The 24,505-nt window shown below is 44.2% G+C and overlaps 1 protein-coding gene across 12 annotated transcripts in view; it reads left to right on the forward strand.

Annotated features, from left to right (window-relative positions):
- Positions 1 to 24,505, forward strand: part of CXXC4 (CXXC finger protein 4) — a 170,986-nt gene that overhangs the window by 137,875 nt on the left and 8,606 nt on the right. For 3 of the 12 annotated variants that reach the window (XR_014882881.1, XR_014882878.1, XR_014882880.1), the window contains 5 exons: positions 8,331 to 8,954; positions 13,013 to 16,965; positions 17,082 to 17,127; positions 19,296 to 19,498; positions 22,938 to 24,350. The gene's annotated coding sequence lies outside the window, so the exon portion shown is untranslated. Of the gene's footprint in view, positions 1 to 8,330; positions 8,955 to 13,012; positions 16,966 to 17,081; positions 17,128 to 19,295; positions 19,499 to 22,059; positions 22,195 to 22,937; positions 24,351 to 24,505 lie in introns of those variants that run through there. The other 9 variants (XR_014882882.1, XR_014882879.1, XR_014882872.1 and 6 more) reach the window with 7 other exon arrangements.

The following is a 24,505-nucleotide window of genomic DNA, read 5'->3' on the forward strand; positions in this document are numbered from 1 at the left end:
CTGTTGTGCTGGCCCTCTCCAGCCCGCGACCTGCTTACCTTGGTCCTGAAGCACACATCTATAGGTACAGGTGGCAGCAATCAGAGGAAAACACCCAGCCAATTCTGACTGCTCAGCAACTCCATGCACACTGTAACAAAAGCAATGGCTGATCAAAATTCCTCATTTTGTTGTGATTCGCTTTCTCAGCAAGTCAGGTTCAGTTACCGTAGTGGACAGTTCTGCTGGTAAGAGGTCAAAGTCAACAGTCCACAAGTCTGTGCTAGGCTACTGGCGACCCTCTAGAGTTGTGTAAGTTGAAGGGAAGGCTGTATGTGGAGCAATTTGCATTGCAGTGCATGTGCAGGTGAGAGTGCAATATGACAGGAGATGTCATACTTGAGATTAGAATTTACACTCACAGCCTTAGTCAGATTTGCGTTTGAGAAACTATGGTGCTCTGGAAAAAGATTACTAATCATCTGATAATTTTCTATTGTTTGTATCCAGTAAATATCCCTTTAGTTTCCTATTTCCAGTTAAGATTAATTTTCTGATCAAAGAAAGTTTGATCAGAAGTGCACAGACAGCACAAGAGCAGCAATATTACATGGCTGGAGGATATGTGTTGTGTCTTTGACTCTGAAGGAAAGCCAGCCAGGAGGGGAAGATGATGGCTTCTGGTAGAAGCTCTGCAATAAATAATAACTCTCTGGGTTTGGAAAAGAGTTATTTTTATATATTTCCTTCCTGCTGTCAATCAGAGGAGTCCTTTCTTCATTTCTGAAGTAGAGCCAGTCTTTGTTTTATCGTTGGGGTGCTTTGGTTGAAATCCTGTGCTAATTTCCATTGTTTCTATTTTGATTTCTTAGAGCAGTCCAACAGAGATGAGTGCTACTGCGCCCTTTGTCCTGCTGCTCTTGGCAATGGTAACAAGACCTGTCTCCATCCTCCCAGGCTCTGCCTCATCCCATGCAGCAGACAAGTCCCTTCTCTTCCCCTCCATCCTGCTCAGTCCTGCTAGATCAGCTTTCCCTTTTGCATGTGGAGCCTCTCACCATGCACACTCTCAGTCGTTCCCACCACCAGCAATATCACCTTTCTCACTCCTTCCCTGCAACCCTGCTAAATATCTGCCACTTCACAGTGTGTGCAGGCTGGGTGGTTTGTTGCTGATATCTGGCTCCAAACGGAGGCATCGCTCTCAGAGTATTTCCAGCACCATCTGCCGCCTTCCTTTATTTCAGTTTCTAGAAGGGGTTTTGCTGTAGCTGAGAGACAGAGGAGGAATCTGGATACGGCTGACACAAATCCCAGAAAACGTTTGTCTGTTTGCCTTACACGCTAATTAGTGCCGACGTGGTCAAAAGTGCTCTGAACTTTTATTTATTTATTTTTCTCCTTTCTTGAGCATCTATCACCATGACAGCAACGCGCTCCAACCGCAGGAAATTAAAACACCCGACACAAGCAGCTAATCAAATGCAGAAGCAAACAGAAGAATTTTGCACAGAGCTCTCGGTGTCATTCCGATCCCGCTTTGACGGGCAGCAGAGTTTCTGCGGGGAAAAAGAAATGTTTTGTTTGCTTCAAATTCCCTTTTCCCTTGGAAGCGTAAACGTGAAATTACTCTCTCCTCCTCCATTGGGATGTCTTATTTATTTTCCTGCTGGTGGCTGTTAAAGGAGACGCGGTTCAATTATGCCCTGGGTTGAATTAATGGCTCACACAGCTCAGTGTGCGTGTTCTGGTGTAGTCTTACCCACATGAAGGGGCTGGTGGGGCTTTTGTGGGGCAAGGGAAAGCCCTGCAGGAGAAGAGCTCCTTGCAGTCCTCTTGAATCTCTGACATATGTTTGGTTGTAGGATCTAGAGTAGACCTCACGTCTGGGCTGAGTGAAGCTTTTTATTTTCTGACATGCTGAGTTTGTCCATCTCAGTCTGGACCCTATTAGAAACTTCAGTTAGAAGTCTGCTAACTTCCCTTGAATGCCGTCACTCAATCACCACCTTATACTAGTCTTCAGATGCCTTATTTAGAGGAGAATGGAGTTTTACCACGAATAACTTGGTTGATTCCCCTTGCACCTACATTTGTTTTTGTTTGTATTCTTCTTTGTTGACAGTTCAAGCACGTAAGTACCCCCCCAAGGAGCATCCTGAAAGACTTTTCTCCTCTTTGTCTTTCCTTAGCATTGAAAACTGGACTGCATTATTTTTTACAAGCACTGATAAAATATTAGCCATGTGAACAAGCCAAGGTGCCAAGCAGTTCTGTACTCAGTGTCTGCCCTTCCACCCAGATACATACAAGAGAAAGCAATTCAGCAGTGGTCTTTTTTCCATCAGTAATGAATGAATTTGTCTCTTTTTTAGTTCTCCCTCCAGCTTTTTGAGTTATGTAGCTGATACCGCCAAAAGCACTCAATTTACTGTGGGGCCCTTGTAAACAAGCAATGTATTTCTTGCCATAAGGGCACAGCAAGGTTAAATACTGAATACCACTGGATAAGATTTTGCAGACATTTTGGGTATGCAGAGCCATGAAAGCGCCTGAGGCTGTCATCAGATCCACCTGGAATCCATAATCAGGATAAGTGAGATGATTGTCTTTGTTTTTCATAATTTGAGGAGTGACTCCCAACTATTTCATCCCATAATGTCCTTCTGAAACTTCTGTTTTGTGGATGCAGCTAGGCAGCCTCTGCTTGCTTTGATTTTATTTCATGGCATTCTTCTCTTGCCTTTGCTTTATGTTTATAGTTGCCAGCATAGTGGCTGCTATTTTTAAAGATTTTTTTTTCCTTGCTTGCTTTAAAATGATTTGTTAGTATAGAGTATGATGTATTTTAAATGGCTAAAGAAGAGCACACCAGGTGTAGATTCAATATAAATTGATTTGAGACTGCAGCAACCACAGTACCTTCATCTGCTCTAACCAGAAGAGGTCATAGTTTCTAAAGTAGTGAGTGTGAGCACCTGAGAAATACTCACTATTGGTCAAGTTTAGGTTACAGCCTGTAGAAGTTATTCTCTGGCCTGTAGCTATTTACAGTTTTCTGCACTTGGAAATAAATCCCACTCAATTGAGGAGAATGACTTTGTGAACCCTAGAGAGGATACTGCGTTGGGAACCTGTATAAGCATAATCACATAGCACTTGTTAAAACAGGAGGAGCCCCTAAAAGGCTTCGGCTGCACAAGGGGTGGGTGGTGCTCACAAGTGCTGCTAAGGGCAATGGGCTCTAAATTTCAGCTCTGTTCTCCAGTCCATAGGGGCAATTCTTCTTAACCCGATCCCAAAGTCTGCTGCAAACTGTTGTATTTCAGAGCCCTTGGGAGAGTATTTCACAAGATGGAGATTAGAAAGCAAGAACAGAAAACTGGAAAGTGCTTCGTGGTGTCTCTTTAACAGCTTAGGATTGATTCATTTTAGTATTTGTGTCTGGGTCTTATTCACTGCTGCCTCATAGATCAATGGCATGACGGAGTCCCAGATCGTGTTGATGCAGCATATGGGAATGGGATCCATTATCTTTAGTTCCCAGGACTATAAAATGTCCAATAAACTCAGCAGCAAGAACGCTGGATTTGTGCAGCTCCACCAGCTGCTGGAGCTTTGCTGCCTATTAAGCTGCGTTTTTAGTTTCATTATTGATGGGGAATGCTGATAGCTGAGTAAATGATGTTGCCTGTAGATTTGAGGCACTTTCCCTGCTTATAAAGGTAAGTCCTGCTACGGTGCCTCCTCTTGCCGAGGGAGGAGGCTTCATGCTACAGTGAGAAATCAATTTAAATTAGCATGGGCACAACCAATCCGTAGTGATGTCAGCAGCTCAGACCGGTTGCAGGAATCTGAGCAGCAAGGCTAAGCGCCTCAGTCTCAAATGCTCATCCTCTCCACAGACCCCAGGCAGAGCATCCCTGTGCACATTTGTTGCTCCAGCATCACTCTCAGTCTCTTCCCTGGCTGTTTATGTTACAGTTTGACTTTCCCCTGTTTTTCCCACTCCTGCAATACCTTTGGAATAAATTCCATAATCGCTCTGAAAATGGTGCAAAACCTGAGGTTGCCTATAGATGTTGCCGTGGTAGAGTGGTGAGCAGCTCTCAATTCCATTTCACTTGTTTCCTTAGCACTGCCACCATAGGCACACTGCAGTTCCACATCAGTATCAGCTTTTATTGCTTTCTTTACTCATCTGGGAAACAGAGATCAAGAACAGCTATGGCAAGTTAGGCAATATCTTCAGCCTCCTGCATCATTAGTGTACGTAGGCATTCTAATGGAAGTCAGTGTAAGCCAGCTCTTATTTAATCCACTGAATTTTGATTTCTACGAACAATCTCCAGGTATTATTTCAGTGCATACGTAGTTGACTTCCTACTGAACCATTGGCATCCACTCTTGAGAAGAGAAACCCGTATCCCACGGGCAGGACATCCTGCCTGTTCCTGGACATCATGGAAGCCAAACTTCTAGTAGCAATGTTGGTATGAATACAAAAGAAAACTTTCCCTGGAGCTTCTCCCGTGCTAAGGTCTGTGCAGGTGGTGATTAAAGTAGCTGTCACCGTGCTTGTAGCTCAGCTGCTCTTGGCTGGACGCCTGCTGTTACTGCCTGCTGCCCATGAGTGCCTTCCTCGGGCATCTGCACCTCTCAGTGCCTGCCATCAACAGCTGCAGCTCTGGCAAAGTCTGATAAACACCAGTGCGTTTCTGCCAGCTTTTCTCCAAGGAGCAGAAAGGAAGACATTCATGTCTAGTAGAAGTTTACTTTCAAGAGTATGGATCAGAAGTCTTGTGCAAACTACTCTCTTAAATTATTTAAAATCTGCTGTAATTACTGAGTATTTCAAAATATTATTGGGAAGAACTTCTGGGCACATCTGTTTTTCCCTTCCCTTCACTGCCACATGTCCTCTCAGCTATTAGGAATGCTAAAGGATGGCTTTCATGAAAATGAGGGCTATGGCAATGACATGTTTTGACAAAACGTGACTTCTGTGGTCCAGAGGTGGAGGATTCATTACCTCCATCTACAGTTTTTTTGCAGCTTTTCCCCCATCTTCTTAAAAATGTATTCCTACCACCTCAGATTTGTCTGTCTCGAGCTCCCAGCTAATGGTTCTTGTTATCTACCACATTAAAGAGCTTCACAGTTCCCTCTGTTTCCTTTCTGTGAAGGTAATGGTACATTGTAATCAAGCCACCTCTCGGTCGTCTTTTTGATAAGCTAAACAGATTGTGCTCTTTATGTTTCTCACTCTAAAGCACTTTCTTCAGCTCTTAAATCATTTTCGTGGCACTTGCTGCGGCTTTTTTCTGTGCAGTCACCAATTTTAAGTTACACCCTTATTAAAAAAGATGAACCTGGAGCTGAGCGTATTGTCAGGAACTGGCCTCATATAGACTGCAGGCAACCTAAAAAGCCTGTGCTTGAATCTACCTGCATTCCCCTCCTTGTATACAGGGATTATTTCACCTCTTTAGCATGGCTTCCTCCTGGCAACCTAAGTTCAGACGCTTGTCCCTGTGCAGTTAGTGCAGGGCTGTCCTGCTGCCCTCAGCCTTTACATCTGTTGGTATTTAGGTGCAATTTTTTGAGGCAAGCTTATTTTCCCCATCCATGACTGTTCCATTAGGCAATGAAATGGGAGAAAAGGAAGCCCTTGACTCCTTCAGCGTGGTTGGTACTCCCAGCCCCGTCCCTGTGACAGCCCCTTTTTGACCTGCCCCATCAGCACATTAGTGAAGTTATTTCAAGGTAGTCCCAAATAGAAAATGCCTTCACTGTCCCAGTCAGTCCTAGAAATATCTCTGTTTGAGTCCCACTCAGAAATACCTCATGAAATCAGTTCTTCATCCATCTAATGCAATATTTACTGATGTTGCAGAGTGCTCATTTCTTAATCACCATGCTGCAGGGCACCAAGCACTGCACCTGGCAGTGGGAGGAGGTGAGCCATCGCACCAGATCCATCCTCAGACAGGGAAGTATTTTTTGAGACAGGGCTTCTATTCACAATAATGCTGACTGACATTAATTATCACTTAGAAATCCCTGTCAGCACTTCCATTTGGCATAGGAATAGTGCCAGCAGGCAGCTCCAGCAGTAGGAATTAACGCCCAGGTCCCCAGCGGCTGCTGCGGTGTTGTCCACGACCGCACATTGGTGGCAGCAGCGCACGGTGTTGCCCTCCCCTTCCTAACCCCTTGTCCTTCCAATCAGGTTTGCAGGCTCAAACCCTTGCTTCATGAGCACGCAGGGTGATTTATAATGGGCTTCAAGTGGGAGGCACTGGGATGGCAGTTGCGGCGCTCCCTGCAGCTGGCCAAGCCCCCTCCCCACGCAGCGATCTGTGTGGCCGCACAGGAGGCACTTGCCCATTAAAATGCTGTCAGAGATCGTCTTTCCGACTTAAATCAAGGCTGTCGCTTTGGTAGGCGAGAGTTTTCGAGGTGTCCGTCTCTTCATTTGTTGGTTGTTTTTGTGTTGTGTTTTTTTTTTTATCCTGTCCTTTCCGTGTTGTTATTGCTTCCATTCCTTAAAGCACTGCAAATTGCAAGCCTGTGGCTTGCCGTGAAGGCATGCTGGTAAATGATTTATAGAGGGTCCTACAAATCATGTTGCACTGAGCGCAACCCCTTCCCCCACAGCACCAGCCATCATTTCAGTGCCGCTCAGCCTTCAAGGGAGCTAAGCTGTCCTTTCCCTGCTGAGATTTAGGAAGCCAAACAGCACAATGCAGCTAAACGTGAGAGTAAACACGCCACAGTAACAGCCTGGCATTTAAGTTTCAGCAGGGCTTAAGATGGCCTTGCTTATCAGTGGAATTGTGTTATGACACCAGCCGGTGTCCATATACAGTTCTGATGCTTTTACAGGCACAAAATAAAAGCCCAATATATGAATAGGACTTCAAACACTAAAAGATGAGTAGAAATTTCTGATAGTGAAATGAACTGCTGTATTAATTGTGCCCTCAGCCCTCCCCATCCAGGCAGACCACAAGCACTCTTTGGCTTACCTCAGGACTTTCTGAGGGCCGGTGAATGCTGAAAGCTGTCAAACGTGGCTCCACAGGGCGTGCCAGAGTATCCACGTATACTGAATGCTGGAGATCAGAGGCAGGGAAAGATATCTCATCCTGTCCCAAGTCTCAAAATGCAGAGAAAGGACACTCTTACCTGGTGGGTGAGCAGAGGCTGTCCATGGTCTGAGGATCTCACTTGGTCTCGGCTGGTTTTGGCACAAAGTGCACGTGGAGAGTCACCCAATTATCCATGTTGCCATTCCACTCCCCTTGTTCCCCATGCTGACTGTAAACTCACAAAGCAATCTGAGTTGGGAGGGACTCGGGATCACCCCAGTCAACTCCAGCACCTCTTGGCCTACCCAGTGTCTCTTGACCCACATAGCAGCAGGGAAGAGGCTGGTTCAGCCCTGCTGGCCCACCCTGCAGAGAGCTGCTCCAGGTTCAGAATGCAGAGCTCACATTTTGCCAGCTCTTTTGAACGTGGGAACTCCGAAGAGTTCATGCAATACAGTATCATGAAGAAAACAGTTCTGGTGCTTGGAAAGAGACAATTCACCATGCAGCAAAACAAGTGGATCACAATTTAGACAAAATATTTTCCCCTGCAAGTGCCCAAAAAGTAGAAATGAAAAGTTTTTGTCTTTTTTTTTTTTAACTAATTAGAAGTTCCTCTGTGACTGGGAGTGGAGTGTTCATCAGGAAGTTACGGCCTCTTAAAAATAATCAAAATGTTCCAGGAGCTACAGACCAAAGCCTCAGCAAGATGCACCACTTCCATGTTGGAAAAGTGAATTCCAGCCACTGTGATACTCCATCTGATGAGAACACTTAGCTGTGATGGGGTGAAATAAAGTGCTTTATTATACTGAAGTGAGCCATGCTGGGAGTGTTGGAATACGGTTAATGCAAGTACAGGGAAATTATACAGCATCCGCTTTGACTTTCTGATTTCCTCTAATGGACACATGGCCTCCAGCCCAAGTGCTCAGGGAGCTTTGTGCCATGCCGTTTCCCCAGAGAGCCATGCTGTTTCTCCAGTTATTAGGTGGGCTTTTCCTCCAGAGGCCCTAGCAGCAACAGACTCATTCACAAATCTGGTGTTTGCAGCTGAGAATTGAAAGCACTGGCATCTCAGGGCCGGCATCCCTCCCTGCAATCTGTTTTTTCTCTAACAACACATTAAGCATTAACTGATGTCACCTGTACTCTGCAGGAAAGGCAGCAAATCCAGCACTTCCCCATGAGATTTTGGCTGCGGGTTCTTTTAGTTCAACGCTCACCCTCTGACCACAGTTATTTTCTCTCTTTCAGATCCATCTCGGTTCCCCAGTTTGATACTTCACTGGTGGATGCAGCAGCACATTGAGCTGCCCAAGAACTGCATTACTGGTGCAAAAGGCTACTGAACATACAATGTATGCATATATAAACATTTACAAAGGGGCTTGTAAAAAAAAAGCCTCTTGACAAGCCACCGCCTCCACCGCCCCATCTGCCCTCCTCTCCCTGCCAGTCTATGTCAACAACTTGCTCACCTCCCCTCCAGCACGGTATGCTCTCCTCCACCATGTCAGTCTCTCTTCCCATCCATCCTTGGGCCGTTTTCGCCCTGCCACTCCTGAACGGGGCATGATGTGCAGAGCTGTTGTTAACAGTCTGGCTTCAGATTTGTCTTGGTTTTCTTGTCCAGGCAACAGGGAAATGCATACAGAAGCAGTCTCCTAGGAAAACCAACCGTGAAAAATGCAGCTTAAGAAGCAATAAAAGAGTTCCCTGCCATCCCGCAGGAACCAACAGGAGAATTTACATCTCCTACCGAAAGCTTCCCAGGGGCATCTCTGTCGTGGTCCTCAGTGGGGCCACGCGACCGTCCCATGTACTGACAACCTCCACATCCCTCCTCCAGGGCCTTCTCCACCTCCTCTCCACCCCACGGTAATTTCCCGCTCGTTGCCTTCTGTCACAGTTCTCACTCGCCTTACAGGATCCTGCTGACATCCCGTGGCACCCAGCTCTGGGACTGCCACCCCAAAACCTCCCGTGTGCAAGCAGTCTCTGCACTGGCGTGCATTCACTGGAGTCTCTGTGGGACTTCTGGTCTTATTTCATCCAGACATTGATGTCACTTCCAAGTCTGTTGCACTAAATTCAAGGGCAAGCTAACATTTAGGCCTGCTGCTGTTGGCACTGGAAGCCTCAAAATGTCCCTGTTGAATACTCCCTGGAGTGTGTGGACGAGATATGCCAGGAAGGTATCCACCCATGTGGGTCAGCAGGGAAAGCCCCATTAGCACTACCATCAGCACAGGGTCTTGCAGGAGGGTTTAGTGTCCCCATGAGCCATAATATTAGGATAAGGTTCTTCGCCAGAGGGTGGTAGGCATGGAACAGACTCCCCAGGGCAGGGGGCATGACCTCGAGCTGCTGGAGTTCAAGGAACAGATACAGGGTTTGAGGTTTTGGGTGGTCCTGTGTTCAGCTGGGAGCTAATCTTGGTCCTTTAGGGTCCCTTCCAATTCAGGATATTCTTTGATTCTATGATTCTATGAACCCCTTAGGGCTGTTCTGGCACTTTTTGGGTTGCATGGGAGAAGGGAGGTGGGGCCTTTGCAGGCTTTTACAGAAAGAGCTTTCTTATGGGGGCTACACATGCAGGCACTGCTCGAGCTGTCCCCTGTGCTCAGAAAAGCCTGGGTGAGGGCAAAAAGCTGCACGTGGCCCTAAGTGCCCCTTGTTCCCCACTGTGGGGACAAAGGCATGGCACAGCCTTGACAAGTTTGTATACAGGCATACTTCCCTGAAAGCCATTTCTCCAAAGTCTTTGTAGTTTTGTTTTTTGTTTTTTGTTTTTTAATCTCAAGCTCCTTTTCCTGCTTTACATCATGCTTTCCATTCTAGAGATGTCAGATGATCTGTGATAAAGTGACAGGATGTGCAGGAGCAGTGAGGAGACGAGGTCCATTTTAATGAGACTAACTCTACTGGGTAGTGCAGACCGTGCCTCAACAAGCCCTTGGATCTTGTTTCCTTTTGCAAAGCGTCTTAATGGCATAAAAGGATTTTTGCACAAATAAGGAAAGGCAATTCCCCAAACAGATTTCTTTCAGTGGCCATTGAAATGGAAAGCTGCCACCGAGAATTGCATGATCCTCTCTAAGAGGTAAGCACAATTAGAAATCAGTATTGCTTGGCTCCCAAAAATGGACTGAAATACTGTGGAATTAGCAGCGTGTTTGCTGGAGGCTCACCATTCACCCAGCAGGTCCTGCCTGCTGGCACTGAGGTGTAATGACATGTAATATGGTCTCACCCAGCACTACTTACCTATGACCCATTCCTGCAGGCAGCTTGGATGCAAAGCAGGAAGAGTGGGGACTTATAGCAAGGTGCAAGGGAAATATGAGAAGGCCCCATGCTGTTCTCCAGCCTTTTGTTATTTTGTCAGCTGATCTTCCAGGCTGTTATTAGAGTTTCAGGCAGACTGGGGTCATGCTTCACATTGGCTACAGCATCAGGTAAATGCAAAAGGACAACTAGTCCTGGTCAAAGTTGCAAGGAAGGGTTTCTATCAATGGTATATTTTTAACCTAGACACCACTAGTTTAATATGTTCTGGAACATCTACAGAGAATCACTTTTATGGGATCTATTTTTTAAATCTTGCTTTCCAGGGAAGTACTTTTTTTATCTAGTATTTCTTCCTAAGCTACTATTGGATCCGAGCACATGAATTCTAAGATTTTCTGGGCAATGTTGTGAAAAAGTGAGTAGACGAACAGAAGATGTAAAATACTCCTGACTGCCTAAGAGTTAGGCCATTCAGTCTACTGGAATGCGCATTTAGGAATGGTTTGTTCAGGTCTGCAGGAAATCTTATTTAGTTATTTTTTAGTATTAAAAAAATATATATATTCTGATCTTAACTTGCATTTCTGACTACAAATGACTCCTGTATTTTTTTCAGGTAGGTCCGACTATCACTCCAACTATGATCTATTCTGGAGCTTTCTCTTTGTACATAAAAGTCAGATTTATATAAATAGATGCAGGAAATCTCATATAGCCAGTGATGAGAGGATGTTAACCAATTTTTAAAGGCCTGATCAGAACAACTATAGAGAAGAGGTCAATACTAACTGTTATTCCAAGTGTTAATCTTGACTCCAATAATACTAGATACTAAAACAGGTTCCCAGATAAGAATTGCAAATCTCGCATTTGAGAAGAAAGGAAGTGTGATCCTAGAAAACAGATGCAGAGCCCTCCAGATCTCTGCAAGCATCCAATCTTTACGCGTTTGATCGATAGCTTTAGCAGTGGGACAGATGTGTGATGTATTCATTTTCAGATCTTTCTAGGGAAGGGAACAAAACAACATTAAAATCTCCTGCCGCTCGTCAGTGAGTAGATGGCATTCTCCACGGGAGGGGCAGGCAGCCTGCCTTGTGGACAGCCGTACCTACAGGTACCTTTTTTGATTACGGGAAAGGCAGGAAGGTGACAAAGCTCTGCTTTCCATTCACTGGGACAACTGGCAAGGCAAATAAACAGGGCAGGTGGGCATGCACCCAAAAACTGAGGAGTGCTGGGGGAACATCAATATCAAGACAATACCTGAAGTGATGAAGCTGTGATGGGCAGACCTGGCCCTCTCTCTTCTGACAGCCAGTATAGATAGCTTTTTCTGTTCTCTATTACACTTTTAGAGATCCCAACCATCACTCGCAGCAGCTTGGGAGCAAAAAAGCCCAGGGCCTTTGGGTACCACAGATCTCATCAATAGATCTTCAAACAGCAGGGAAATGCCAGAGGCCGTATGGCTTACAGTCAGTGGCAATTACTGTCCAGTGCCATGAAAATTGCATGAAGAAGGAGTTAGCAGCATCACAGCAACAGAACTGCTTATGGGTTCTTTGTGACCCTCTCAGAGCCAACCAAAGCAGCCCCCAGGCTTCCATACAACATGATATAGAGGAAATTTTGGCGAAGCATCAAAAAAAGCCTGCCCGCATAGTGCACCTGCACATCTTTGATGCCCTAGAAGGAAGTCTCTGTGTTCTGATATCACTTGAGCCTCCACAAAGGAGATGAAAAGGAGGAATAAAACATCTGAACAGCCCTATCTGACCTGAGCTGCACACATTCATTACAGCAAAGATGGATTTCTTCTGGATCCTCCTGTGTATCCTCCTCCTTGGGGATGGCAGCAAGCATCTCAACGCTCCAGTTACAAGATATTCATGTTAAACAGAGAAGAGGGACAGCCAGTTGGTGACAAACATTTAGGATATAGCTTCGGAGGATCTTCACAACCTGCAGAAGGATTAACTGCAGTGACCATCATGGCCCCACTCCTCACAAGTCTTTGGCGTACGTCAGCTCCTAGCAGGCAGCCTCACCAGGGCTTAAATCCCCCCAGCTGCTGCAAAATGGGACCAGAGGCCTCAGCTTAGCTGCATCTCAGCTCCAAGCCCTGTGGCACAGGGCTGCACCAGGAGCACTGCTCATGCTGATCTGTGGAGGCTGCTTGAAAGCATCTGATGCTCATGGCTTAGAGACAGCACAGTCCCTTCCAACTTCCTGGAGTTTTTGCCTTTGTTTTCTCCCCTACTCAAATGGAAATGAAAATGCAGGCTAAGAAAAATGGCATGAATAATACAAACTGGGGGCCCTTGGGAGAAAATTTCAGTTTTGGAAAGTCACAACACTGCATGGATGTGTCTTGCTATCAGAAGTTTACCTGGATTTTCTTAACTCTTCTTGCATGCATGTATTTCTCTGCTGCCACGCATGGTCCTTTCTCCTTATTTAATTAGGGTATAATCATAAGCATATTCCTAAATTAGAAGAAATATATAAAGATTCATCCATTCAGCAGGCATTTTTCTGGGAAAATAGATGTTCTCCTTCAGGTATTGGCTTTCTTCAGTTTTGTTTCTCTATTTTTAATTTAAAGGAACTTCTCTTATGTTTTATTCACTTGTTTTCATTAGGTAAAAGAATGCCTTGGCATGAAAACCTGTCCTGAATGCACTGCCTGCTTGACAGATATATACAAAGACTTGAAACCTGAGAGGAGAAGCGGATGGTTGCAAGCAAAAAAAAAAAAAATCTAAACAAAAGAATGGAATTAAAGCCAGCACCGGGGCACGTATTAATACCATGCGGCTGTCATTGCCCGCACCGATTCCTAGGAGCGATGCAGAGCATTGTGCTCAGCAGGATAAGACAGACAGACCTCGAATATGAACCCCCACTGCCTTCTAAAGAGGTAGGGCCGTCCTTCTTATCTCCGGATTGATCCTGACCAGTTTACTGCGAGAAGCTGCTGCTTGAATTTCAGATGTTGAGTGCTGGTATCTGCAATTGGCCATGCACGGTAAATCACATGCTAATGTTGCTCTGTCTTGACTGGATGAGAATAAACATCATAATCAGGAAAAGGCCTTGGAGGAGCCACAGCGGCTCTAAATCTCTCAGGGAGCAGCGGCAGTTTTGGGAGAGGCGGCTGATAAAAGCGGATTAGGGAATTTTAGAAAATTTAAAACCCGCTCCTTTCTGGGCCACACAGGCTCTGCCCAGGGTGTCATCGCTGGGAAAATTAGGCTGCTGGGAAATTTATTGCCAGGGCACTTCATTTCCATTTCAATTTCTCCTGTTCCAGTTCCACATGTGTGCCCAGTCCAGGGCTGTGATCAGATCCTGCTCTCCTGCCTTAACCAGCACCAGCCTTCAGAGTGCTAAAGCCAACTGCAGGCTGCTCTTCCAGCCACTCGAGGAAAGGAAGGGCAGCCAGCAGGCCTTACAGGGGTCGTTTATTGCTCTTTTTGTCGTATTCTCATCCTTACAGGATTTCCCATGGCCAATAAGTTTTGCTCAGGAGCTCATCCCAGAAGAGGTAGGCACAAGGCATGGACCCGGCATCCTGTGGCAGGCACCAGTGGGGCACTGCTGGGCTCTGCAGCTCCATTTGCCCCCCAGCCCAGGTGATATTAAGCTGCTCCCAGTTGGGCTGGAAAGTCTGAAGATGTTTGAGGAATGGAAGAATGGCAAACAATGAGATTGCTGGTGATAAAGCAATTCTGGAAAATGGATGAATTTTCTTCAGAAGATCCACTTCCCTGTCACCCCTGCCTCTCTGTGTTCTGCTGATGTTACCCTCTGTAACAAAGAGGTCACCAGCAGGAAGATGTGCGGGAAGGGGGATTGGTAGGTGGATATTCCTAAACATCTAGCACACCGCCAAGCACAGGGCAGGAACATGCTGCATTAGTTCTGGGCTGAGCAGAGTTAGACAAAATAGCTTGAAAAATTGAATGTACTTCTTTGTGGAGGAGTCTCAGACCTAGCACGGATGTCATGAATAGATGAAATTATGTCTAAATTTGAGAAGAAAAAAAAACCTTCCTCTGAGGTGTGTCTTGCAACTGCAAATGAGGCATAACTTGAATAATCTATCAACTATGATGAGCTGCTATTAGCATTTGAGTTACATTTCCCTCGAAAAGTCAGGAGGGGCTGCAGCCCCAGATTAGGGGTCCCTCCTGACATGTAAATAGGTAGCACATATGGAAATGGAGTTGTCCCGAGTGTCACCACCTCGAGGTGAATGATAGCTAGAGGTGGAAGAGTGGAGAATAAATGTTACTGCAAGAAAAGCTGGTGAATTTTCTTTTGAGAGACTGATAATCCCGCAGGCTTCTACAGAAGCAGCTTTTGATTATCATTGCTGATGATATTAGAAGACATCTCTGGAGTCTGTCCTTTAAAAAATGTTTCCCTGGTGCTACTTGAAAACATATGGGTTGGGAACTGAAGTGAAAAACTGATGTTTTGCTAACTCTCTTGGCACGATGGAGGCTTAAAAATGATGTGCCTGATACCAGAGATGCATTTTTAACAGTAAATGAAAGCAGACTGGATAAAAATTCAAAATACTAGACTGGTAAATGCGAGTGAGAAAAGAAGTTGGAAGAAGAAACAGGGGCTGGCTAAAGGACCAGATGAGAAAAGGTGGATCAGTTCAGCTGGGCTGAACAGGAGCAGAGCTATTTGAGTTGCTTCAACACACTGAAGGCGCAGACACACACCAGCAACTTACAGAGGGAGCTGAGTAAGCCAGGTCTAACAGTGTACGTTCAAATGCACCACTTTCCCAAGGGCTTCATCAAGTAACGATGGACAAGCTCAGGCTGCCACTTGTATGGTAACAGCTTGGATGGGGAAGATGGAGCCAGCTTCTTCAGTCTAGAATCTAATCCATGCCAGACAGTGGTCTGTAGATGGCTGCGGTATCTAACACAGGCACAGCACCTGGAGAGAAGTTCATGCCCCATTTCCAATGGCTCTTATCTATAAAACTAAACCTATTTCCAGACAACATACATTGTAAGTGCGTCTTATACTGGAGCTGGATGAGGTTAGTTTTGCTGATTCAATAGAATCACAGAATCATTAAGGTTGGAAGAGACCTCCAAGATCATCCAGTCCAACTGTCCACCTGCCACCACTATTCCCCCATTAAACCATGTTCTAAATACCACATGTACATGTTCCCTGAACACCTCCAGGGACTGTAACTTCACCACCTCCCCGGGCAACCTGTTCCAGCACCTGACCACTTTTTTGGAGAAGAAATTTTTCCTAACCTGAAAAGGTTGGATAGGTTATAAAGACCAACCAACCAAACACAAAAAAAAACATTATGCTGATACCACTTTAGTGTCTTCCCTGTGAAAAATGGTGGCCCTCAACAAGGGAAAAGCTAGATAGGCTTCATCCCATCAGCTCCACCAACTGTAAAAAAATGAATCTGTTGAAGTTGCTGCAGAAAAACTTTTGACAAAAAGACACTTTGAAAAAGTGCCGAATCTGCAGAATCATTGGATCTCTTGGCTGATCATGCATTTTCTGAGCCTCTGCCAGTAATTACAGTTTCTGAAAACTTCTGAAAGCAAAAAAGTGTTCCCTTCCACGGCTTTCTGTTCCACCACTTTCCCTCTTTTGGGTCCATTAGTCAGCACATGCATACCCCCACAGTCAGGTGACCAGCAGATTGGTGCTACAAAACCGCTTTGCCTTCCAGAGTGTCAGGTGATGAAATTTAGGAGGTTTGGGTGTAGTCATAAGACAAAATAGCCAACTGCTGATGAGGTAGGAATCCTGTGCCAGCATGGGCAAACTCATCACCTATTTAATTTCTGTAACCAGGTCAGATATTTTCCCAGGAAATGTTCAATACAGATGCCAAAACATGCATTTTTGGTATATGGTGGTTACAGTGTCTGCTGAAGCTATAAAGTTTTGTGGTATCCTGAAGAAATGGTAGATCCTAAAGACAGCTTTTGCTCTTAGCCACAATCAATTAGCAGTATCTATTTCTGAGTTTTCCCAGGCCCTGTTTTAACAATCTCTAACTAGGAGCTTAACTTCTGTTCCAAAAACTGATGTGGGTAAAATGCACTTAACATTGCTCACAATTCTTACAATGGACAGAACAGGTTTTGCATTTGGCTACACAGAGAAGTTCTATTCAGTGATTTTAGGAGCTAGGATTTCTCCAGTTGCGACTCAAGCCATGACTTCCCATTAAAAGAAGCCTTTATGCTTCTTCATCCAAGAGACAGATCATGTTCTGAGAAAATTCAAACTATTTTATTCTAGCCTATGTCTAAATTGAACAATAAAAATTGTTATCCTTTATGACCACCAACCAATAAACTGACCTGGTGATAGGGAATTTAGTCAATCTTCTTCCTTTGAAACGACAGCTGAAATAGTGATACAGTCTCCTGTTTGAGGGCAGGAGAGGAGGAAGGATTGGAAAAGGATGACTGACAGACAAAAATCTTGACCTTGTTGCAACACCAAAATGCTTCCCATTAACTTCTGGACGCCGAGCTCTCCCCATCATGTCACGCTTTCTAGGAAGCCTTCATAAAATCAGGTGAGCAAAGCATCATGCTTCTGCTGTGATTTATAATATTCCACAAATTGCTCATCTAAAAAAGCTCTTTGAGTATATTGTACCACCTTTCACTTTCTTCTTCTGTCATCCCTCAGGATAAATGACAGTGGAGTGTGAGGAGTGCTCCCCAGCTCATTGAAGGTGTGTGCCAGTGAACTTGTAATATAAACATGGTCTGGTGGGAACAGATTAGGGGCATTCGGGTATAAAACGAGAAGCATGTGAAGTGTCAGGGCTGTGGCAAATTCATTGGCATGGTGGACTGCAGCGTCTCCATGAAAGATGGGAGATACAGCCTCAGAGCCAAGTGCCAGCTTGACTACTGAGAAGGTTTTGCCTTTCGTACTGCTACAGATAACTTTGTTATAGGAACTTAATTTAATTGACATACAGTTGCTTTCATTCCAGGATAATACCATCCAAGGTTACACAACTCAAGACAAAAACCACACATTTACATGGAAATAAGCAAGTCTGTATGAGGCATTATATTGGCATAATTATTCTTGTTTAAAATCATGCCTCATCTATTATGTTTTTTCCAGAGCATCCGATCCTTAGGTGTCTGTTGATTATGCAGCACTGTGTGATAAGATCATCGTGGATAAGCATCAATGTACGTTTACGTATTCTACAAAATCACAGACAGAAATCACCTCAATACACATGATTTCAATAAAGCATCTGAATGCTAGTAAGACAGCAACAAATAGACAAAAATATGCATCCATTTTGGTGCCACTTGCCAGTCAGTGTAAATTATTTGCCAACAGAAATCTGACTTGAAAGGAGGAAAGATTGTTTTCTCTCCTTATCCCCCCAACTGCCACAACCATCACTGGACTCCAACTGAAAACAAAAAGTTGCTTACAGCTATCCTTCCTTACCCAGCAGAGGTCATTTGGCACAAAGTTTCTATTAATTGATATAATTAATTAACTTCCATGGATGGCAAAAGATAGAAACAAAAGCAAAAGAGCAAGACAGTCTCATGCAGATGAGGTTTCTATAGCAGCTGAACACTCCCTGCTTTCACGGCACTGCTGTGCAAGTTCCCGTTTGGGGCCTGTTGTTCTTCTTGATGATGGTGGCATTATTAATTGCCCACAGGGATGGACTTCAGAATGTCAAAAGAATTAGGGCTGTAGTGTCAGAAAATAGGAATGTAAGCCATGCTGAGTGAATGGACAGTTTTTTGAATGTGTTTATATTTAAAATCTTTTTAAGGGATGGCATTGCAGGCTTCAAGTGCCCTAGCAAATCGTTAGTGATAACAGGAAACCCAAGCAGAATTATAGCAGCTATTTCACCACAAACTTGGGCATCCAGCCCTGTAAAGAGAGTCCTTTCCACCTCTGACTCATAAAAAATAAATATGCCACCTTCCCACCAATCCAGTGGGAAAAAGCTTGATCAGAGATGAAAAATGGAAGTGACCCATGTTGGTGATATTTTTGGCTTGATACAGACTTAACAAAAAGAATGGACAAATTCATAAAAGAAAGTTTCTTTAAGGGCTGTTTTATCTCTCAAGAAGTTGGTGAGCTCCAAACTGTTGCAGGTTGGGAAAGTCCGTGGAGGGACCATCCTTACACGCTTGTTCTGTTGCTCTGTCTGAGTACCCACTGTTGGCTGCTGTCAGCAGCTTCTGGACTCATGTTCCAGACAGTGACTTCAGAGGCAGATCATAATTACAGATCTATTTTTAGATGCTCTAATTTTGGCAGGAAGCCAAAAATTGTAATAAAACAGCTTTGGTATTATCTGTCATCTCCAGACATGGAAAAGAGCCATGAATTCAGCATGGGGGTAGATAATGTAGATATATTAGAATGCATTATTATCTACAGGGTTGCCTATTGCCAGTTTCATTTTTATTGCATGGCAAAGGTCAGCACCTTTCGGTAGCTCAGAGATCCCAAAGGATGACAAATTACCAAGAATTCCTCTATTCAGCATATATATGAAGCCATCATAAAAGAATATCAGCATGGTGCTAGCAGTCTCTGATCTACATTATATGCTTCTTTTGGCAACGAAGATTTGTCTGCCATTGACGGTGGGCAGATAGTGAGGGATGAAATTTAATACAGACAAAATGAAAGTACGGTGGCACCTTACTTGTTCTTCAGCTGAAATGTAGCTCAAGTTAACAAGATTCACAAGATTCTCTGATTCCAACTGGAAAATGAGCTGCATTTGGTTTTGGGAAATTGCAAGAACATTTTTATTTCAGAATGTTTTACTGTTATTTCTACAAAAACAGGTCCACTTGGACTTTTTTTTTTTTTTCCCCCAATTAAAACCAGGAAGAAAATGGAATGAATGTGCAATAATAATGGAAAAAATGGAATGTTTGGATAAGGATAAATGGGCTGTGCTTCCACAGCTCACTTTTCCAGGCACAATGCGCTCGTGGCTGCCATATGTGACAGGCTTCATTGGATCCTTCAGGACAACTCAGTCTCAGCTAGAAGAGATTGCACCAAGCAACTTAGTTGGTGATGCTTAGGTGAGTAAACTATTACGTTAATATCCCAATGCACTGGCTTATAATTGGTGTTCAGGTGCATTTAAGCCTTCTGGGATGTGCTTGAGAAGAACCTGCTTGTTCTAGGTCTGAAAACTCTAGAGTCTGGCATACGATGGGAAAACAAGAAAAGTTCCAGCACATGAGACAGAGTTCACATACTGGGAGCTTTCAGGGAAGGGTCCAAAACCTGTCATTTTGCCCTTAAGGTTTTATCCTGACTAGAGTACTGTTAGATCACCTCATTATTTCATCTCAAGCTATACCTCCTTGCAACCGTTAAGCCTTTTTCTACTCATAAGGCTCTGGCCTCAGTGGTAACACATTAACAGCACATGGATCCCTCATTCTGTAAAAGAGTTTCTGAAATTTGTCACTTTCTAACTATGTTAAAGTCTCTTTATTGTAGGATAGAAAAGATGGCTAGAAATGCTCAGTGTACCTTCCCTTTTGCCTCTCCTGCTTCCCCTCTAATCCATTTTCCACATTGGTCTGACAGAGTCTGAGATGGTTGCACTTCAGGCCACATTGCAAGACCCATCTATTATCCTGCCTTTTGCCAAAGAGACTGATTTGAAGGGGTGTGAATTTTTGTGAGGCTTAGGAAGTGTTGAATTGACTTTTCTGTCACTTTTGCTACATTTCCCTTTCCGTGGGTTACAGCACTGATGGAAATGTTCTTATAGTCTGTGATAGGCGCATTCTAGAAATAGCATGATAAATAAATGGAAATGTTTTTAAAAATTAAGAATCTTCCACAAGTTTTAAAAATGAAGACACTACGTGTAATGGGCCAAAAATAACCACAATGTTTTTATTTCTGGCAAAAGATACGCAGCGGGAAGGAAAACTATGCAGTTTAATTTGCTCCTTGGTATTAGTTCTTACAGTATTTGCCAGTAACGGCAACATTATAATTTGTAGAATTAATTAATGATCTGGCATCTGATTTTGATTCATTAATGCTTAAGCCAGCTAAGTCTCAATTATCCTCTGGACTATTTATTCCTTAACAAGCTTTTAGCTAATGTGATTTTCAAAATATGAAAATAGGTCTTAGCTTGCCTTTAAGAAGTGGCAATACTTTAACGCTTCTCTGTAAAATAAAGAACCTTCCTATTTTTTTTCATGCTACTATAGTTACATTCAAAATTAGACTCGGAGATTTTCAATGTATGCACTAAATATATATTATATTTATATGTACCTGGAACCTGACTTCAATTTAGACTTGATTAAAAAATGTACTGAATTGGAAACTGTGTAATAAAGGACGCCTAAATCATACTGACCCAGAATAGCTCACTCCGTCAGACAGTTAGCAAATAAGTGCACAAGCAAGCAGATGATACGAGAATTCAAAATTAATTTTATTCTCAGAGGATGCATAGACTAGCAGATAGCATCTGATTCTATCTGCAGAGGTGTAAATCCAGACTAACGCCTTGGCTGAGGTCTCGTTACCCTGAATTTGATTGCTTATCCTGCAAATGATCAGAATTGGGCTCTTCAGTGCCCAAGGCTAGGTTAAAGCAGCTGAAATAGCCAGTGTTACTTCACAGCAAGTAACACTGCTAATTCACTTTTGTGATGCAACTGGAAGATTCTACCGATTTCCACGTATTAGTTATTTATAACAAATCCATTCACCAAAATAATTTAAAAACTCCTGAAATTTTCTCCAAATAACTGGTATTTTTGAAAGTTCAATCACCACATCCTTTAGGAAAATCTCCCCGATGGAGTTATCTCTTGTGCTGCAACTGTATTATGATACATTCAGATACTACAGCCATTGATTTGGGATTGTTAGGCACCAGTTTAAGAGCTCATTTGACCTCGTTTGGGAAAGTTGCTTCTAGTGCTGGGCTCTGACATGATGTTTGTGCTTGCCATCATTGTATGCTGTCCCCACTCACGTCAAAACAGAAATGCATCATTATGGAGAGTAATGAGTAAACAAATGAATCATGGATGTTTTATCCAAATAAACCAGCTCAGTTCATTGTTTTAGTTGCCGAGATTTGTTCTGAAGGTATCTTCCGAACCTTTCAGACATTATAGAGATGGTAGAAAATACAAAACTAAGCAGTTAGTGTTACAGAACTTGAAATAACTCATCTTCTCCTGAAACCATTCTTTTCCTAAGAAGACATCTGACAACCTCTGACCACTGGCATTTGTGTGTAACACCATTGGTGTCTATGTAGTTAACTCTCACTTCACAATGCTGAGACACCAGATAGAGCTTTCCCCACCCTTCTCACCAAGAAATCCGAACATATGAACATATCTTCCCTCCCCCTTTTAGATCATTAAATTCAGCTCCTATCAGCCAAAGATGGGAGGTCAGTCCATGACTATACGGAGAGAGCTGGGAGAGCTGTAATGCCAACTCCTCTTTCGCCTGAAGAGTTGTTAGCTCAGCCAGGTCCCAAATGGCTGCTCTGGATCTACAGAGTGGGGGCACTGCTCACATTCCCAGCTGTCTATAGTTTTAAAAATCAACTCCCTCTTACCAAGTTTAATGCTCTGGCCCACAGAATCCATTCTGTGCTGCTTCATGGACAGCTCTAAACCCCGTATAGATGGTTGGTGCAGAACTGGGAGGTCACAAAACCAGCTACCAGAGACATATCTGAGGCAACAAAGAAATGAATGCACGTCTGGCTACTGAGGTAAAAGGAAAAGTGCCAGTTACGTGTGTTGTTATGGCAAGAGTACTTTCAGACTAAGCGGTAGGTTGAGGTGGTTAAGCTCGGGTTCTAAGGCTGGGGCTGGACTGCTGGAGGCACCATTCTTCTCAATTCCTTTGAGAAAAGGTTTAGGTTGAGAAACAAGAGCAGCCCTGCTCGCTTTTAATCATCTGAATGTGGAGAAAGGAGAGAAGGTGGAGGCTTGGTAAGAAAAATATGCAAAGCTTAAAAAGTTCCAGCTGCCGTTCTCTAATGGAGGCTTGGTTCCTCATGAACGGTGGAATAGTTAGGCCACCTGGTGGTAAAAGGCAAGCCAACAACCCCACAATTTCTGAGGCACAATAAAAACCCCGAGGAGCAGAGAGCGCAGGGAACCGTCATAGGCTGGTGCGCAGCCACCGCTGGGAGATGGCCGCCAGCCGTGACCTCCCTCAGCTCAGAGCAGAACAGGGGGAGCCTCCTTCCATCCCAGCCAGCTCCTGCTATGCCGGGGAGGGAAGCAAAGCAGAAAGCAATCCAAGGACATCTGAACCTAGGTAACCTTGGGGGGGGGGGGGCTTTAGTGGCGGAGCGAGGTCCTCTGTCCCTAAACGCAGCACCAGGTTTATGCAGATAAATCAAGTGAGGCTGGTGGGAATGGTCAGAGTTATACTTCTAGCATTCCTATTTTAATGAACTTCTACAATGTAGTTCTCACGTCTATGTCTGTCACTTGTTTCTTCCAGTAAAACTGCTATCCAGAAGTACTGCAAAGTGTCAAATGTAAATGCAGAGTGCAGAAGAGATGTTGGCCCTACTGGCAGGGGTCCTTCACAGCGCTCCCAAGTGCCAACATCTAAGAACCGAGCTGGACTGGACACCAGGACAATGCCAAAGAGTGCTCACAGATGGGCACAGCACAGGCAAATGAATGCTAAAGAAAATCTGGTGGACGATGTGTCTCTTCTTAACAAAGGAACTATTGTTTGTTTTGCCCAATTCTGCCCCCTGGAGCTTTCATCTGAGCCTTGGGAAAGCAAACTGCTGTGCCTAGCACTGCTCCTGGCTGCTCTCTCCTTGCTGTCCCTGCCTGGTTCCCTCAGTGCATCCTCCAACACTTGAAAATTCACCCGACTTGTGACTCACATTTTAATCTTATCCAAGTCACAATGTTTATTTCACAGGATGCCCAATTAAACAGTAATTTAGTCTGCTCTGGTGTTGTTTCCTTCCATATGTTGATTGGTTTAACCTGAATAATGTAGGAAGCACAGAAGAAAAGGCAGAAAACAACTTCAGTGATATTGGGAGAGCAAGCTACAACTTATCCCACTGAAGAAGAGGGGAAAAGAGCATGCACAAAAGTGTTAACATGGGTCATCATTTCTGATGCTCCCTGACTCCTAAGAAAGGGAAGGATTTCAGACTGGATATCAAGAAAAATTTCTTCCTTTGAAAGAGTGGTCAGGAGAATAGGCTGCCCAGGGAGTCACAGTCCCTGGAGGCGTCCAAGAAACACGTAGATGTTGTACTGAGGAACATGGTTTAGTGGACGAGTATTGGTGATAAGTGGATGGTTGGACTGGATGATCTTGGAGGTCTTTTCCAACCTTGGTGCTTCTGTGATTCCAAGATGGTGCTACCTGGCATGCATAACATTCCCCTTAAGCCTGGGGAACAGGATCAGGAGCGTGGCTGTGCAATTCACACTAGGTGAAAGAAAATCTATGGTCCTGCTCTCCCTGTCCCACTTCTGCCCTCCACTGTAGCTACTGCAGAAATGCCTGTTCCTTGCACCTTGCATCCAAGGTGAGTGCTGGAGCTCCACACTCTGTAAGGTGAGGAGCAAGGTCTTGACTTCACTAGCTGCACGCTAAAGTCCAGGAGTCGTAAAAACTTGAAGGGGTTCTTACCATGGCATAGACCTGCATGCTTCTTCAGGCCTTTCACACCCACACAGGCAGGGCCACTGCCATACTACCCACATAGACTTGCTCTTTTTGCTATTTGCTCCTCCAAGTGCGATTGCAGCACTCTTCTGCAGCACTCCAGGCTCACGCTGGAGGCGTGGAAATAGAGACAGTGTTCCTCCCAAAGAAATTTTCAATGTGCTTTACTGAGACTTTCTAAAAAAATATAGATTAATTGTGATAATTAAATTTCCCTCTGAGTGATTTCTTTGATAAATGGGTCTAGTTAGGACTTTCAATTAAGCACCAGGCCCTGCTGTGAAGTCAGACAGAGCTTCGTGTTTCAGGCATTTATTGCCTCATTTACACAGAGACAATATGAATTATTTCATGTTACGCTGTTT

The sequence above is a fragment of the Meleagris gallopavo genome, chromosome 4, assembly GCF_905368555.1.
Source record: "Meleagris gallopavo chromosome 4, MGAL_WU_HG_1.1, whole genome shotgun sequence".
NCBI lineage: Eukaryota > Metazoa > Chordata > Aves > Galliformes > Phasianidae > Meleagris > Meleagris gallopavo.